Here is a 20,109-nt window from a genome sequence, read left to right on the forward strand (position 1 = left end):
AGTTCTAGCCACCTGTGAATTATGAAGAATCATTTGATGAAGTTGCTAAAAATATTAAGTAACAAAAAGAACTATTATCTTTTTATTCTATAGGGTTGTTGCATTTATTCTCACCTTTCCTTCAACCTTTCTTTTTCTTAACAATTCCTTGATTGCAGCTCAACGTTAATGAAGGGGGGGGGGGCGCAAAAGAAAACTTCCTACTTCAATTCTTCAGCTTGCATTTACTAATTAAAATATCGCTTTGAGAGAAACAACTGTAACATTCTTACAGTTGTCACATTCCTTGATACCTCCGAATTAGTTACTGTAGGTTCAGACTTGGAAAGAATACCTAAAGGCACAGAGCATGCGATGGAATTTACGTTTTAAAGGATCAGGAGAGCCTAGAACTAGCAAGGGAGGAGCAGATTGAAACAGCATCACAACATCAAGGACAAGCACCTTCTGAGCCCTTCCGCCCAGCCCAACCCTCCCCCACAGACATACATACTCTTTCTAGTAGTACATTTCCTTGGAAAAGACAGTGAGGAGAACTTTCAGAGGTGGTTGTAGCCAGCAAAGCGAGTGACAGAGAAACCCTAGACAGCAGATTATAATCACAAAACACAGAGCCTGGGTAAGGTTTAGCAATTCATCAGATCATGGCCTCCATTTTCGGTGAAAAGAGGGGGGGGAAACCCCAAGATTCAGGATGTTGTTCAGCTTTCTTGAGAAACATGTTGACATACAAATGGAGGCCCCAGCCAGCAGCAACCCTTCCACTCTCCAGTGACCTCTAGGTGCGTTACAATCACCAGAGGAGGACGTACTGACATTGAGTCCAGATGCACTCATAGCCACTCCCTGTCTTTTAGATGGAATTAATTCCTCCGCACGTTTTCAATGGTTATAATCTTTTGAAAGTTGATCCCTAAGTGATCTGCCTTTGGGTGATATCAAACCAACAGCCCGTCAGTAAACAAAATTCTGTGTGTGCCACATTAGGGCTCCACCACAGTGGCCAGTTACCTTCAAGTCTCCAGCTGTCCCTGTGAACGGAGGTTCAATTCTCAGCCTTTCCTGGACCCATGTGGGAAGATCTTGTAGACAGTCCTCTGTTTAGTCCCAATCATTTCTCTGCTTCTAATTTCACCCCTACCTCTCCCCGACTCCACCCACCTTAGAATATATGCACCTGATGAGAAAGTACTTGCCTTCCCAATATGAAAAGCTAAGTTGACACCCTACCTTCCCAGCAAACAGGAAGATGTAGGTAATTGTGGACAGCTGATGCTTGTACCTACAAATTGCTCATGAAAAGCGATGGGAAGGGGGCTGGGTTCCTTTCTCCCATGTTGCAGATTGGAACTCTTTGTTTACTTTCTCTTCCTGATTCTTTTCTTTCCCTTCTCTTGTTCTTTCCTTCTACTCATTTGATTAAATACTTAGGATACTTAAAAGGAAGGAGCTTTGCTCACAGTTGAGCCCTGAATCTGCAGATTGCTATGAAAAGAGAGAGCTTCAAACCAACCCAATGGTTCTGCTGAAGGAAAGACAGGTAATGAAAGATAGTAGTCTGTTTCCAGAAAACACACAAGAAGCCTGGACTGGATATGAGTTGGAACTGACTAGATGACACCTAACTACAGGGTGCATACTTGGAAGGAGAGATTTTGATTCAGTGGGTTTAGAAGGCAGGTATCATAAAGAACAGAGTAGGTTGGTTAACAGCATGGCCTTGAGACTCAGAGTGCCCAAGTTCAAATCCCAGTTAAGTCTCCTGGCAAATCTATAGTCTTGGTTAAGTTATATAATCTCTTTTGTAATCCATTTCTTCATATGGAAAAGGAAATCGGGGAAAGAAAGGAACAATATGACCTCATGGACTAGATTATTAACAGGAGAAAACAAATATGTTAAATAATTTGCATGGCCTAGTAGTACCAAGCCGTTACTATTCTAATTGGCCTCTTAATGTAAATGCCCCTCCAAATTTAGAAATAATCCCTAGAGATAAGAAGGGTCATAGAGTTGAGCTAAGATTACAACATTTAATAACAAAATAATCAATAACTTGACTGGCTTTTCCTAGAAGAGAAGAACATTTCCTGTTAAGTAGAAATAGGTGCATAAGTATAAATTAAGCTTTATTATATGAATATATTTTGTGTGTGTATGAGAGAGAGAAAAAATTGTGAAATTGTGACCATATTATACCACAGCTCACGTAATCACAAAAGAAAATAGCAATCTCAAGTGGAAGGTGGGATAGGTGGATTCCTATACCAGATCTCTTTCTTTCTGAACGTAGTTAAGTTAGTTGCTACTCATAGTTGACCTTCTATTATGTTTCCAAGACTGCAACTCTGGAGGGAGGATATGGCCACTTCCCATGGAGCAGCTGCTGGAGTTGAACCACTAGAGAAGAGTGCCTTTGAGGTTAGCAACACAACTTTATGCACTATATCACCCGAGCTCCCTCTCTGCAGGACAGGGATTTCATTGTTGCTTGTTGCTGTTGTGTACTGTTGAGTTGGAACCAATCCACTCGTGACCCACTGGCGGGTTTTCAGAGGCAGTTAATCACATGGGAGGAAACTGCCCGTCCTTGCCCTCTGGAGCAGCTGGTGGATTAGAAATGTGTGTCTTCAAGATTGTAGCATAGCTTCTTACCACTAGACCACCAGAGCTACCTAAGATATCATTAGAGAAGATTTTTTCCTTTGTGCAAATGATTCACAAGTTAAGCTGCTAACCTAGTTTTTGGTGGTTTAAGTTCACCTAGAGGCCTCTTAAGGAGCCAGGTGGCACGGCAAGTGATGTGTTGGGCTGCTAGCCAAAAGGTTGGCAACTGGAATTCACTGCTCTCTCTGAGAGAAAGATGGACTTTGTGACTTATAGATGTATAGCCTTGGAGATCTGATGGAGGGCTGCTATGCATCAGAAATGACTCAGTGTCAGTAGTAAGAGGCATCTTGGAAGAATGATCAGGTCACTAGCTGTGGAAAAACCAGCACACAATAATCCCATGGAATACCATGTGAAGTACTGTATGGAGTGGAGTATGGAGTATGGAGTACTGAATGGAGTAGAGTATGGGGTACTGTATGGAGTGGAGTATGGAGTGGAATATGGAGTAGAGTATGGAGTGGAGTGTGGGGTACCGTATGGAGTGGAGTGTGGGATATTGTATGGAATGGAGTATGGAGTATTGTATAGAATGTAGTATGGAGTATGGGGTACTGTATGGAGTGGAGTCTGGAATATTTTATGGAATGGAGTATGGAGTGGAATATGGAATAGAATACGGGTGGAGTATGGATTATTATATGGAGTGGAGTGTGGAATAGTGTATGAAGTATGGAGTACTTCATGGAGTGGAGTATGGAGTAAAGGTTGGAGTACACATGAAGTCACCATGCATCAGAGTTGTCTTAACAACAGACAGCTGTATCTTGGCTGGAACCAAACAAGACTAGAAAGAGGAGTGTGGCAAGTGGTCAAGGTAGAGAGGAGAGCCCTGTGCTCAGGGCATGAAATGAGAGACTGACAATCTTCAAACATATTTCAGTCAGTGCTGCCAACAGGCTTGAAGGAGGTCTCTTGAGGAGATGAGATTGAAGAATAAGCAATGACAGAGGTAAGATCATAACAGGACTTGGAGTTGTGTTGCTGGGGGTGTTTAAAGGTTTAAGAAGCAATTAAACCTTGTAAACCTTAAATATCTGCGTTTTAGGTTTTTGCTATTCCCTTTTTACAGTGAACTAATTACCCCTTTGTCTCTCCAATGTGACAACAGGGGGCATAAAATGGATGAGAGAAAGGACGAGGTTATCCTTACTAATAAAATATACATAGTAGGATTTTCTTTTATTTTTTAATATGGAAATTACATCCTATTTAAAATCACATTCTTGTTCCATTTGTTTTCTCTATGGAATGAAGGCAGGTCTTCAGCCTTTTTTTTTTTTTTTTTTTTTAGGTCTTCGGCTTTCTTGAATCTCCAAGGAAATAATAGTGAAATGGACCTGAAAGAGCTAACTTCTCAATTTAAAAAATAAAAAAAAAGAAAAGAGAAGGAAGCATTTCACCCGTATTTCTCCAGTGGAAATATCTCTTCATTATACTTTTTTGTATTCTCTCTTATCCTTTCTCCCCAGCATGCATATAGATACATTTTTAATGCAGCATCTGTAAAACATTTAGTTTCAGAGAGATTCAAACACATTGAATCAAGTGATTTCCAAACAGCTTTATTTTCCCTCTCATATTCTATCAGAAGACCTTGTGATCATTCCGAGATGATGAAGAGAAACAGAAGGATTTAGGAACAAAAATTTAAGCTGCCTCTTAATCATCAAGCCATTTCTTACTTTATTCTTAAAATATGCTGGTAAAGAGATGGAAATGGATCCAATCAGAAAGGACTAAAATTGTTTGTGGCAAAAAAAGAAGGTGGAAGCAGATATTCAGACATATATATCCTTTTTCACATTTCATACTTTTTTTTTTTCAAAAGTGAGAGGAAACTCCACTATAGAAAGTAGAACATTACAAAAGAGTCAAGAATCATATAACGTTATTGGCTATACCAGCAAGAATGAAACTCTTTGAGATTGAAGAACAGGATTTCAAAAGGCTCCTTATCTTGTCACAATTGACACACACAACCCCCGCCTTGTAATCAATCTATGAGCAGAAATAACCCTTTACTATCTTGAGGCAAAGACTAGGAAAATCAACTCATAGATATTTATCCATCTGTAGGATTTTCCCAGCTTTACCAAGAGCTCCCAGTCCTAGTTTGCTCATGAAAGCTGGCCTTAATCAGCCTTGGATCTCCAGTAATAATTGTTATGATATGTTTAACACTACTGATTGCAAAGAAATTACTCTGCATTGCTTAGTGAATGCTCAGGGTATTTTTCACTCACGCCCCAACTACCCAACTTGAAGTTCGTGTTAGAGCTAGGGCTTTGAGTTTTTCTTACCCCTTCAATCATGATAAAGGAAATGAAACTAGAACCAAAATGACAACCAGACCTGAAAAATTTACAGGTTTAAACCCAACTAGCAACTTAATTGCTCCCTTAGAAAGCAAGGACAGTGTATACATTTCACAGAAATCCTATGTCTATTGGATTTTAAACAGAGTCAGAGATAACATTACCCAACTCGAAGATGGCAGTGGCCATAGCGCTCTGAACGTGTTGTGATTTTTCTCATCTTGCCAATAATCTGATCTCACTTGTGAAACTTCTGAATGACTCAGTATGCTAATATCCCTTTTTTTAAATCTTTAATTTCAGGGCTTTAAGCTGTAATTATTTTTCCCATTCTGGATCATCCAGATTTTAAAAATTCAGATTTGAACTAGTTCAAACTGGTTTGGAGTTCTAGTCAGAATTGAAAGGGGTTATATTTCCAGACACAGTATTACACACAATATCCATTTAAGCAACACATCAACACGTATGAATAGAATTGGAAGTTTTTATACCAGGAGACAAGAATAGAAGATCTATATCCCTCTGCCTGTTCATTCTCTACCCCTACTTTTTCTTTCCTCAAGTACTCCTTGCAGTGTTTGAAGAACTCTATAGAAACTCAGAATCCCTTGCCAACCCACTTGGCTATTCCAATTCACTTACTAGTGAGGAATCTGAGTTCCTAAGAAATTCGTTGACTCATGCAACTTTATATAGTCACTACTAAACCTAAGATTTCATATGTCGTTGTTATGTGCCATCGAGTCGCCTGCAACTCATAGTGACCCTATGTACAACAGCTCTTAACCCTGCTTTATCCTGTGCCAATCTTGTTGTCTCTAACACACTTACTCCCATTACCCCAGTCACTGAATCAATTCATCCCATTGAGGATCTTCCGCCACACACACAAGCATGACGTCCCTCTCTAAGGTCTGGTCCATCTTGCAACATTTCCAGAATAGGTCAGATGAAGCTCAAGAATCCCTGTGTCCCAGGAACAGCTTCATTTTACCCTCTCCAAGACAAATCTGTTTGTTCTCCCAGCAGCCCATGGTATATTCACTTATTATTAGTAAGAGTTTTGAATATATACTCTTCTCTAGCATCACAACTCAAAGGCATCAATTCTTCTTCTGTCAACCTTAGTCACTGTCCATCATTCTGATGCATAGCAAGTAATTGCAAAGACTATGGCCTGGATAAGGTGCACCTTAGTCGCCAGACTGACATCATTGCTCTTCAGTACTTTGCAGAGGTCTCTGACAACAGACTTTCCCAGTGCAATTTGTCCTTTAATTTCCTAGCTTCTCATATCAAGAGTGTTGATTGTGGAGCCAAACAAACTTAAGTTTTTAACAATCTCGATCTCTTCACCATCTTTCATGATGCTTCCAATTGGCCCAGTGGTGAGAATCTTTGTTTTCTTGATGTTGAACTTCAATCCATATTGAAGGCTATTGTTTTTGACCTTCTGCATCAAGTGCTTCAGCTCCTCCTCAGTTTCAGCAAACAAGGTTGTGTTATCTGCATAACACAAATTATTGATGATTCTTCCTCCATTCCTGATGTCACATTTCTCCTCGTAGAGCCCAGCCTCCCAGATAACCTGTTCGGCATATAGATTGAAAAGGTATGGAGATAAGACACATCCCTGGCATACGCCCTTCCCAATTTTGAACCATGCAGTGGTTCCCTGCAGTGTTCTGACAACTGCCTCCTGGTCCAAGCATAGGCTTCACATTAGCACAATCCAATGTTCTATGATTCCCATTCTTCTCAGAGTCAGCCACAGTTTGATATGAGCCACATAGTCAAATGCCTTTGCATAATTAATGAAACACAGATAGACATTCCTCTGGTGCTCGCTGCTTTCAGCTAAGATCCATCTAACATTAGCTACAAAACCTAGTACCATGGCTTCTTTTAAACCCATCCTGCACATTTGGCAGTTCTCTGTTGATGTGCTATTCCAGTGATTTTTGGATAAAATTGAACAGAATCTTGCTTGAATGTGATATCGATGATATTGTTGGATAATTCACTCACTCTGTTGGATCACTTATATTTGGAATGACATGTTGTAGTTGTTAAGTGCTGTTGAGTCATAGGAGACTCATAGCAACCCTATGAACAAAAGTCCTCAACACCTGTGTGACTTTCATCGTTTCTCCAGTTTCATAGGGTTTCCGGAGGCAAGCTATACAGAAGTGAATGCCACTCCTGCTTCCAAGCTTGTTTTAATCAGGGAGCTCCACCAAACACTGTCCTCCATGGGTAACCATTATTGCATTTTACACATCAGTGTCACAGTGTTCAGCTTCAGAGCAACCATGAGTTACCTTTGTATGGCAAGTGGACACACCAGGGCTATATGACCTAGAAAAATGTTTGATAAAATAACAATTTAAAACAGGCCTGAGGGCCACGGATTAAAGTCACCCACCTTTGGCTTGGTAGCATCACTTTCTGTCCACTAGGTCAACTTATCTCTCTCCATTGGAATGACCTTACCTCTTTTGAATGTAAGTTCCTTGAATTGAAAGCTACAGCTTTTATTTCTTTTCAACTCTTCCCTTTCCTCAAATCAAATTGTGAGGCTGACATACCATGTTCATCGAGTCAGGTCTACCAATCACAGTTCCCCACTGGTTTCCAAGGCTGTCATCTTTATGGTAAGGCAATTCTCTGTCTTTCTTGTGTGGGGAAATTGGTAGACTTGAGCCACTACCCCTTTGGTTAGCAGCCCAACACATTACCCCTCCATCAACAGAGGCTGGCAAAGGCAGTTGCCATTAGGTGCCATTGTGTGAATTTTCTACTCATGTCATCCGGAAATAATAGGGTAGAACTGATTCCACCCAACTTTCTTGTAATCAGGAAAAGAGTGTATCAGGGATGTGTCCTGTCTCTAAGCCTTTTCAATCTATATGCAGAACAGGTCATTCAGGAGGCTGGACTTTGTAAGGAGGAATGGGGCATCAGGATTGGAGGAAGACTCATCAACAACCTGTGATGTGCAGATAATGCAACCTTGCTTGCTGAAACTGAGAAGGACTAGAAGTGTTTGCTACAGAAAGGCAAGGACCGTAGTCTTCAATACAGATTGAAGTTCAACATCAAAATGACAAAGTTTCTCACCACTGGCCTAATTGGCAGCACCATGGTAGATGGAGAAATGATTGAGGTTGTTAAAAAATTTAATTTGTTTGGCTCCACAATCAACACTCTTGGCCCCAGCAGCCACAGAATCAAAAGGTGAATTGCATTGAGAAAATCTTCTGTAAGAGACACCTTCAGAGTACTGAGAAGGAAGGATGTCAGTTTAGAGGCTAAGGTTTGCCTGATGCAGGTCATGGTCTTCGCAATTACTTGCTATGCACCAGAGATTTGGACAGTGCCTAAGAATGGCAGAAGAATAATCAATGCCTTTGAGTTGTGGTTCTGGAGAAGAGTCCTGAATATACTATGGATCTACAAGAAAACAAATATGTCTATCTAGGAGAAAGTAAAATATATTTTTTCTTTGGAGGCTAGAATTTTGACGCTCCACCTCACAGACTTTGAGCACATGGCCTTGGAGAAGGACATTATTCTCAGAAGGGACGAGGGACAGCACAGGAGAGAAAAACCCCAGATGAGAAGGATTTATAGTTACTGGGGCAATCGGGTAAGGGTGTCGGAGTCATTGAGACTGGTTTAAGATAAGGAAGGCTTCAGAGCTGTTGTACATAGGGTCACTAAGAGTCACAGGTAACTCGACGGCACATAACAACAACAATAGCAATCTTCACAGAGTACCATCAGATTTTCTTATTGCAGAGCTGCTAGATGGGTTGGAATTACAAGTATTTCAGTAAGCTGTTCATCAATTGGATGAATGTGGAAATTGAAGCAGGTGTGTCAGACAGTGAAATTGGCTCAGTACAGGACAAGGTTAAGGACTATTGTTCACAGAGTCACTGTGAGTTGTAGTTGACTTGATGGCCCATAACAACAATAATTCATCAGTTGGGTATATTTAGTAAGTTGTAACAGAATTGAATAAACCTTCAAAGGTTGACAGATTGGGGTTTATGATAACAGAGGGATGAACTGGAGAGATTCATCCCAACCAAGTTCTGTGATGCTGACTCTGGCATTACCTAGATGCATGATGACCCACTAAACATCAAGTAAAATATATTCAGACGTATTCTATTCAGTCATATTCTATAGATACTTCTGCTACTATTAATTTTAAAATCTTATTTCAACTTCTTTATAACACAGGTTAGTTATATCATCTGAAGCAGTGAGAATAACAATAACCCGATACATACTTGTATCCAAAACCAAATGCAAAACATTTCTACTTGAAATATATGTGCCTTTTGGATAACTCACAATTTTTGGATTGTTGTTACGTTGTTTCTCCTCATTAGTACTAACGAACAAGGACTAATGCTAGAATTAGCTAAAAGGACAGCATCACATATCATAATAATATCTTTCCATCTTTCTTAACAAATATAGTAAAAATATTAACTCATCAATCAGTGAGAATTACAGCAAACTGCAATGGCCTTTCACTGGGAAAAATACCAACACTCATGTTTTTTACATCTAAATCTAAGTTCTTTTTAAAAAGTCAAACTTAAGTGGAGCAAAAATTTATATATATATATATATATATATATATATTTAAAGCACAATAATGTCAATTATCTTACTCCAGAACAACTCTTTTTCTCCTTTTTAGGTGTCAGAATTGCAAATGCTTTGCAACCACCATGGCACCATTTGGCAATCAATTTGAATTATTATTATTATTGGAGCCATGTGTTTTGCATTTCCAAGAAGCGTTCTGACTTTGAAGGCATTCTGATTGCCAATATCCTGTCCTGTTATTAGGCCACGCGTTCCCTGAATTTTCACAATTTTCCTTAAGGAACGTATTTGCTAAGATCCCAATCAAATTGTTCCGATAATAGACCCTGATCCCCCTTCTCCCATTTTAGAAGCCTATTGAAGCCACAGTTTATTCCAAGGCTCCTCTCTTTCCCCAGGGGCAGGGAGGGGACAACCTGAACATTCCTGTCTGATGTGAGGCGAAATTTGAGGCATCCATTTCCAACTCTAACAACCTCAGAGACGCTCAGAAATCCATTGGGAAAGACAAGCATTTGCAGACTCATTTTCAAACCCAAGTTTGCACTCATTCGAAGGTGAATATTTGGGATGACTTTGGTCTTTCGCTGACCCAAATCCCTGGGATCGTGCTAGAAGCTGCCTGGGTTCCCTGGGGGAGGCTCATGAGTGTGTCTCTCCTTCTGCTCTCTTACTTAAATTGCATTAAAAGGCTACAGAGTCCAAACCCTATGGTTTGATGAATGTAGTGCAGATGGAAAGCATAAGAGAGGTCAGAGTTGGTTGCCATTGGGCTAAGGGTGTCCCATTTTCACGCAAGCGCAAAAGATGACTCAAAATACAAAACTATTGTTCATGCGGAACCAATGTTAAACTAACAAAACTTCTTTAATAAATAACAGAGCTTGTCAGTGCTAAGAGTCTCATCTAGCAGTTCACATGACTTTAAATACTGTTCAGCCACCCACATGTCATAAGCAATATCAGTAGATGAGAAAAATAGTGGCATCTGTTTCCCTTAATACAGATGTGTGTGCGCACAGGCGCATGCACATGTGTGTGTTCTATATTGAATCTATTTAGAAATGGTGTATAAACTCACTGTGTATGAATGAATTAAAGGACATCATCTTATTATTATTGAGATTTTTAAATGTTAACCCTGATTGAGCATAAAGGAAGGACTACATACTGGCAGATTTAAGATGCTTACTTGATTTAGAGTATTTTGAGTTCTTTTCAATCTGACCTAGCAGGAACCAGTTCTTTCCTAAGGTGCCCTAACTGCTGTTGAATCATCAAATATCTGTCTAAAAAAGCTGCCTCAAGTAGTGTCTTTATTTAGAGCCTGTTTCTTGCTGTTGTTAGGTCCTCTTGAGCGAGCTTGTTTTAATTTACAGCAATTTTACTTTAGTGACTTCATGGTAAGGAGTTGTACTTGCCAGCCCAAGGGTGTGCTGTTGAGATCCACCCATCATTCCACCGGAGAAAGATGGGCCATTTATTGCTTTTGAAAATCTGCTAGCGTCAGCTGTGAGTCAGTTCTGACTTGGTGGTACGTAACAGCAGCATACACACTACAGAAGGAAGTATTACCTGGTCTTGTACCCTCCCCACAATCATTGCCATGTTGGAGCCCATTATTTCAATCAGCATATCAAGCCATCCCAATGAGGGTCCTTCTCTTTTTCAAAGGTTATTTATTAGGCTTTTTTGTAGAAGTAGACAGTTACAACATTCTTCCTAGTTTGTCTTAATCTGGAAGCCCTGCCGACACACGTCCACCATTGGTGACCCCATCAGTATTTAAAATACTGGTGGCCTAGCTTCCAGCAACAAGCAAGCCATCACTGTATAACGAACTAACAGTCAAGTGGTGGTTCTCAAGGCCCGGGATCTGATAAACATGATTTATCTCGGGCTGCAGCTACACAGCTGGCTATGCAGCTGGGAAACTGGACAAATGAACAGCCAGTAGATTCATTTTGGTCATCGCGGTGATTGCCAGTAATTGTTCCAGCTGCACTAATATGCGGTGATCGGTATTCATCATAAAGGTGGCAACAAAGGACAGCAGGGAGGCCTCTTTGTCCTTTTTTCCCTCACACACATATTGGCCTGGTCATATAGTCACAGAATTGGCAGCACCATCTTCTAATTCTCCTCTTGCAGAATCCCACAGAATCAGCTCAATCTAAAGAACAAAGCTAAACCCTCCAGTCTGCAGGTGTCTTAGTTACTGGAAGGAATAATTCCAGGGACTGATGTATGGGAAGAATGACAATGTTCCAGGAGCCCAACATCTGCAGTCTTATCAGTTTAATGTGACACTCGAGCAGCCAGCTGAGTCCTTGAACTTCTCTAAAAATGGAAGATTGGAATTCTAAGATGACTGATAGCTCTAAACGAGAACCTGAGGAATCCCAAAGCCTGCAGGACATCGAGAGATGCCATTTTAAACTTACCTCGAATCTTCACTCAGCTGCACTCCTTGGGGACCAATGTCTTATTCTTTATTCCATCCACACTGACCAAGTTCTTCCAAGATGACTTTCAAAAGTCTATATAATATTCCAATCTCTTCAACTGGAAGACCTCGGATGGCTGTTGTCAGAATAACAACCTAAATGTCATCGATTCAATTCTAATTCACAGAAACATGAGATGATGGAACAGAGCTGTCCCATGGGATTTCCAAGACTATAAATCGAAAAGAATTGGAAGACACAGAAGAATTTCATGAAACAACATATGAGCAAGAGCCTATGGTGATGAAAGAAGAAGTTCAGGCTGCTCTGAAGGAAATGGCAAAAAAAAAGGCTCCAGGAATAGATGGTATACCAATTGACATATTTCAGTTAACAGATGCTGCCCTGGACGTGCTCACCAAGTTGTGCCAAGAAATCTGGAGAACGACCACTTGGCCAACTGACTGGAAGAGATCGATATTTGTTCCTTTCCCAAAGAAAGGCGACCCAACCAAATGTGGAAACTACAGAACAATTTCACTGATTTCACATGCAAGCAAGATATTACTGAAGATTATCCAAAAACGACTGGAACAGCACATCAACAGAGAACTACCAGAAGTCCAGGCTGGTTTCAGAAGGGGTCATGGTACTAGAGATATTGTAGCTGATGTTAGATGGATCTTGGCTGAAAGCAGGGAATACCAGAGGAATGTCTATCTGTATTTCATTGACTATGCAAAGGCATTTGACTGTGTAGATCATAACAAACTGTGGCTGACTCTGAGAAGAATGGGAATCCCAGAACACTTGATCGTTCTAATGCGAAACTTACACTTGGACCAGGAGGCAGTCGTCAGAACAGAGCAAGGGATCACTGCATGGTTCAAAATTGGGACGGGCGTACGCCAGGGATGCATCCTATCTCCATACCTTTTCAACCTATATGCAGAACAGATTATCCGGGAGGCTGGGCTCTATGAGGAGAAATGTGGGGTCAGGATTGGTGGACGATTTATCAACAATCTGCGTTATGCAGATGACACAACCCTGCTTGATGAAACTGAGGAGGACCTGAAGCACCTGCTGCAGAGGGTCAAGGACTGCAGCCTACAATATGGATTGAGGCTCAATGTCAAGAAGACAAAGATTCTCACCACTGGACCCATTGGCAGCATCAGGATGGTTGGTGAAGAGATTGAGATTGTACACAGCTTTAGTTTGCTTGGCTCCATAGTCAACAGTCTTGGCACCAGCAGCCAGGAAATTAAAAGGCGCATTGCCATGGGAAAGTCGGCTGTTAGGGACCTCTCCAAGGTGCTGAAGAGCAGTAGTATCTCTCTGGGGACTAAGGTGTGTCTGATACAGGCCATGGTCTTCGCAATCACCTGTTATGCATCAGAGAGTTGGACAATGACCAAGGAGGATAGAAGGAGAATTGATGCCTTTGAGCTGTGGTGCTGGAGAAGAGTATTGAGAATACCATGGACTGCTAGGAAAACAAATAGATTTGTCCTGGAGAGGGTTAAACCATATGGCTCCTTGGAGGCAAGGATTCTGAGGCTCTGTCTAATTTACTTTGGACATGTAGTGAGGAGAGACCGGTCCTTAGAGAGGGACATCATGCTTGGGAGGGTGGAGGGACGGCGCAGGAGAGGAAGGCCCTCTATGAGGTGGATTGATTCAGTGACTGGGATAATTGGGATGGAAGTGTCAGAGACAGTGCGATTGGCACAGGACACAGCGGAGTTTAGGACTGTTGTACATAGGGTCACTATGAGTCGCAGGCGACTCGACGGCACATAACAACAACGCAACTAAATCTTTGCACTCTGCCTCATTTCCCCCCTAGTGTGAACTGGCGAGTGCTGTAAAGTTAGTGGACTTAAGAAAGAAATCAGGGAGAACGAGAGAAAGCTTAATGCAGCATTATTGGGGGGGGGGGGCGTTGGGGAGCTCCCAGGTGAAGTTCCTCATTCTGAAGATGTAGAATGGGGAAGTCACATTTTGAACTTATTCGGGAGGGTTTTTATAGTCTTTAGGGAGAGACATTCCACTCTGATTTATAACCCACCAGCTAGCTCAGCCAGGCAGGCAAGCTGTCATTTTTTCTTCTTACCAGTAGCAGGCAAGGGCATCAGCATTTGAATTCTGAATGTTTCATTCTTCTCTTTGGCTCCATTTGTCCAGACTTAACAAGTCAAATGACTGATCCACTGATCGTTAGATTAACAACTGAATGCTTTAATACAGCTACCAGGGTTTCTTTTATAATTGCCAGACTTATCAGAGAGTTTTGCTTTCTCTTTCTTTCCCCTTTGTTTATTTTATTTCTTTTGGTCAAAAAAGTGGAGAAGAGACCCTTCTTGACACATCTGCAGTGAGTCTTGGACATTAAAATACTTTTATCTTCTCTTTGAGGAAACCACCAGGTTTCCCTACTGTATCTCCTTCATCTTGGCAGAGGACTCTTGGGTCAACTGAATGGAGGATTACAATACTAAGTGAAGAGCTGTGTGAATGAAAGTATAAATTAGTATGTCATTGTTGTTGTTATGTGCCATCGAGTCACTTGCTACTCATAGTGACCCCTATGTACAAGAGTCCTACACACTGCTCTATCCTGTGCCAACCTCGCTGTCTCCAACACACTCATTCCCACCACCCCAATCACAGAATTGATCTGTCTTATCAAAGGTCTTCCTCTTCTGCACCGTCTCGCCACTCTCCCAAACATGATGTCCTTCTCCAAGGACCAGTCCTTCCTTGCCCAAAGTATGTCAGACGAAGCTTCATAAATAAACATGAGGACCTCATAGAAAGGATTATAACCAAAAGGGCCTCTGTAAGTAGATTTTCAAAATCATTGCTCCTGAATGTTGCATTGTATTGTATCATGTGAATATACCATAATTTCTCAATTCATTCCATTGTGGTTGGATATTTGGGCTGTTTCCATGTTCTTGTGATGGTGAATAACGCTGCTATGAACATTGGTGTACAAATCTCCATTTGTGCCTCAGTTCTCATTTTCCCAAGCAGTGGAATAGCTGGATCATATGAAGTTTCATTGTTCAGCGTTTTGAGGAAATGCCAAACTGCCTTCCTGAGTGGTTGTACCATTTTACAATCCAACCAATAGTGTATTAGAGTTCCTACCTCATCACATCCTCTCCATCATTTATTACTTGCTGTCCTGTTAAACTTTGCCACTGCTATTGGGGTAAGATGATATCACATTGTGGTTTTGATTTGCATCTTTCTAATTAAGTGATTTTTTTAGCATTTCTTCATGAGTCTGTTGGCCATCTGAATATCTTCCCCTGTGAAAAGTCTTTCTATGTCTTTTGCCCATTTTGTAATTGTGTTATCAATCTTTTTCTTGTGGAGGCCCTGTAGGATTCTGTAAACCTTTGCCATGAGACCCTTGTCTGAAATGGTATTGCCAAAGTTTTTTCCAGTCAGTAAGTAAATCTTCTTTTCACTTTGGTGGAAAATGGTGTTTGGGTTTTTTTTTTTTCAGCATCTAAGCTTTTGTTAAAGTGTTTAAAAACGAGCATCCGTGCCAGTGAGGATAGTGGTAGGGAAAAGGGAAGGGTAAGAGAAGAAGGAACTCTGCTTTATTGGTAATACAGCTCCAGGTTCATCCCATCGTGGATTTCATAGTTGCCCAAACACATGTGGTCCTTGAAAATCGTGTACCACTTCTTAAGGACCATTTTGTTCCAGCGGGTGCCGGTTTGGGCTGCAATGAGCTTCTTTTTTTTTTTTAACTTTAAATCTTCTGTTTGCAATGAGCTTCTTAAGATCTCCAATGATGTCATCAGTGTTGCACTTAAAGCGGACCTTTGGAAAATGTTTTTGATGTGTACTTGGGAGGAATTGGAAAGTATTATGCTAAGTGGACTAATTCAGTCCCATAAGGACAAATATTGTATAAAACCATTATTCTAGAAATAGAAAGATAACTAGTCATACATGTATGAGGATACAAAGGTGGAAGGGAGGAGCAGATGGGTGAGGCTGGGTAGTGGGGTCATCATAAGGTCACACAATTTGATGGGTAGAGGGAGAGATAGATCAAGGAAATGGGAAAGATCTAGTGTAAAAAGCAATGTTACTTTGTAAGTAAGCCAATATAAAATAAAAATTTCATTTTGAAAAATAGGTCTTCCTTAGAAGAATAAATTTACATTAGGAAAATTCTTGATTTTCTACAGAGCTAAAGCACACATAGCACACTCTAGCCTCCTCTTTCTAAATTGTGCAAGTCTTCCAGTATTTGGCTGCTGATATGGTTATTTTCTCTTTAACTGAGCAAGTCTTTTGTGATTTTAGGCTTAGATACTGATTTTCAACTGGTCATAGTGTATGTTAGTGTATGGGCAAACAGGGTAAGGTTTAATATCTAAGGTTTAAAATTAAGAAGGAAGGGTGTCAGTGTTTTATCCTTTCTCCATACCTATTGTATCTGTATGCTAAACAAATTATTTGAGAAGCTGCACTCTGAATTAGAATGTGACATCAAGACCAGAAGAAAACTCATCAAAATCCTGTGTTATGCTGGTGACATAATCTTGCTTGCCAAAAGTGAAGAGGGCTTGAGACACTTGTTGCAAAAGATCAAAGAATATAGCCTGCAATATGGATTGGATCTCAATGTCAAGAAAACAACTTTTTTTTATCATTGGACCAATAAGCAATATCTTTATAGGTGGAGAAATGATTGAAATTGTCAATGACTTCATTGTACTTGGATCCATAATCAATATCCTTGGTAGCAACCATCAGAAAGTCGGGAGACATATTGTACTGTCAACGTCTGCAGTCAGGGACCTCTCCAAATTATTGAGGAGCAATGATGTCTGTGTGAGGACTAAGGTATGTATAATTGAGGTCTTTCTGATCACTTGCTATGCATCTGAGAGCTGGACAATGAATAAAGCTGTCAGAAGAACAGATGCCTTTCAGCTGTCGTGTTGGAGAAGAGTACTGAATAGCCCATGGACTGTCAAAAGAACAAACAAATATACCTTAGAGAAAGTCCAGCCAGAGTGCTCCTTGAAGACAAAAGATAATAAGGCTTCATCTCACATAGTTTGGGCGTATTTCTTAGAAGTTGTTTCTTGGAGAGGAACATCATGCTTGGAAAGGTGGAGGTTTGGCAAATGAGAGGAAAACCCTCAATCAGGGAGACAGATACAGTAACTGTGGCAATGGGTGCTACAGCGTCAGGAAGTGTCACGATAACACAGGATAGGACAGGGATCACAGGGTTGCTATGGATCATGCTCGACTTGATGGAACCTAACACTACCATCACAAGTGTATGTTTTGCAGGAGCCCCATGGTGTAGTGGTTGAAACGCTCATCTGCCTGACTGGTAACCAGAAGGTCCGAAGTTCATAACCCATCAACCACACAAGACAGATGTGCCAGTTGACTTCAGTCAAGATTACAACCTTGGAAATCATATGTGACTAATTTCTTCCATCCTGCAGGCTCCACCTTGAGGACAGTGAGTTAGTGTGGGTGTTCATTTTCCTTACTTGTTTATTATTGTGTGTTTACAAAGCAAGCTGTCTTTCATCCAAATAAATTGGGTACATTCTGTTCCTTGTTATTGATTGCAATTCTGTCAGGTAACATCCCTCATCCTACAAACCCCTTCTTGTGTGTCCTGGTTCCACCCCTCACTCCACTGTCACTTCATCACACTCATTCTCAATTTCATCATTAACAACAGAAGTTAATTCTAGTTTTCTCAACTATTAGGAGATCTTAGACCACAAACTGCTTGTAGACAGCTAAGATGTGAGATGATAATTGATTTTTATATCAAGGATTCTTAAGACATCAACCACACTTCCCATACTGTCTTTCTTCTTTAAAATGAGCATTTTCTTCCATCACAAAATAGAAACCATGCAACAAGGATTCTCAGTAGATTTTAGGCATTTTGATTTAACAGGGATACAAATGCTATTTTCTACACTGCAGAGATTATGAGAACAATGCAAATCTTTAATTCCCATTATTGTTTAAATCTTTACTTCTTCTAGTTTGTTTTCATGGACATAATCTTATTTTCACTCTTAACAAACCTTATACCTCAGCAGGATAGAGAAGGTTGTGTGACCCTTGTCCATAGAGTTTTAAGCATTTCAATACCAAGATAGGCCTAGATCTGGCCTTCCATTGTTTCCTCAGATTGAGGCTTTTGGAAAGGCGGGCACTCTTTGGGTCTGGCTGTAAAGGCAAAGAGTACAGAGCTTAAGCTAAGGATTGGAAGGCAGTAAGGTGAGATGGCTGGTGACTGGACCAGGCTTCTAAACCCAACTCTACCGCTGGGGAGTTTTAGGGGAAAGTAAATCCTCTCCTCTCAAGCAAATAACCAAAGTGAGCTGCGGTACTTAATCTGTATGAAACATAAATTTACAGAATTTCAAAACTACCCCAAATTTTAAAAAAAAAAAAGAAAAAAGAAGAAGAAACCCTATAACTCTACCTGGAGATCATTCCTACTGGTAGCATGCTTGTATGGTAGAGTAGAACTTCCCCACAGAGATTTCAAGGCTAGAAATATTTATGGAAGTTGTTGTTGTTGTTGTTGTTGTGTACTTTTGAGTTGGAATCAACTCATAGCTGACCCTCCAGAGGGTTTTTTGAGGTGTACGTCAGGGATGTGTCCTGTCTCCATACCTTTTCAACCTGTATGCAGAGCAGATTATCTGAGAGGCAGGGCTCTATGAGGAGAGGCATGGCGTTAGGATAGGTGGACGATCTATCAACAATCTGTGTTATGCAGATGACACAACCTTGCTCGCTGAAACTGAGGAGGACCTCATGCACTTACTGCAGAGGGTCAAGGACTGCAGCCTTCAATATGGACTGAGGTTCAATGTCAAGAAGACGAAAATTCTCACCACCAGACCAATCGGTAGCATTAGGATGGATGGCGAAGAGATTGAGATTGTTCACAGCTTCAGTTTGCTTGGCTCCATGGTCAACACTCTTGGCACCAGTAGCCAGGAAATCAAAAAACGTATTGTGATGGGAAAGTCTGCTGTTAGGGACCTCTCCAAAATACTCAAGAGCAACAGTGTCTCTCTGGAGACTAAGGTCCGCCTGATACAGGCCATGGTTTTTGCAATCACTTGTTATGCATCAGAGAGTTGGACAATGACTAGGGAGGATAGAAGGAGAATCGACGCCTTCGAGCTGTGGTGCTGGAGAAGAGTATTGAATGTACCATGGACTGCCAAGAAAACAAACAGATTCAGCCTAGAGAGGGTTAAACCAGGCTGCTCCTTGGAGGCAAGGATTCTGGGGCTTCACCTGACATACTTTGGACATGTTGTAAGGAGAGACAGGTCTTTAGAGAGGGACATCATGCTGGGTAGAGTAGAGGGACAGCACAGGAGAGGAAGACCCTCTATGAGGTGGACTGATTCAGTGACTGGTATAATCGGGATGGGTGTGTCAGAGGCAATGAGATTGGCACAGGATAGAGCAGGGTTTAGGGCTGTTGTACATTGGGTCGCTATGAGTCGCAAACAACTCGACGGCACATGACAACAACAACAACAAATCACACAGGAAAAGATTGCCCGTCTTTCTCCTGTGAAGCAGCTGGTGGATTGGAACTACATACCTTTGAGTTGACAGCACGACTCCTGACCACTAAGCCACAAGAGTTCCTTTGCGGAAGTAGACTGTCTCCTCTTTCTCCCACAGAGTCACTGGTGGGTTCAAACTGCTAACCTTTTTCTAGTAACTGTTTCTTTCTTTTTTTTTGTTAGATTTTTAGTTTATGATCTATTTTTAGCATATGATCCATTTATAAGTTATTGGCTTAACACAACAGAGGATTCCTCATAGGAATTTTAATAACTAATGAGTTTATTATTTGTAATTCTGCTCTAAAAGATAACTGTATATCAAGTATAAGAAGACTCTTCTCTGCTTTCGTTCTGTAAAAACATTTCCCCAGGGCCCATCCCTCGTTAATCATACGTGTACTCGGGGTGGGGGGGGGTGGG

This window comes from Elephantulus edwardii, unplaced genomic scaffold, assembly GCF_000299155.1.
Source record: "Elephantulus edwardii isolate Elephantulus edwardi_28Jun2011 unplaced genomic scaffold, EleEdw1.0 scaffold00087, whole genome shotgun sequence".
In the NCBI taxonomy this organism is placed as follows: Eukaryota; Metazoa; Chordata; class Mammalia; order Macroscelidea; family Macroscelididae; genus Elephantulus; species Elephantulus edwardii.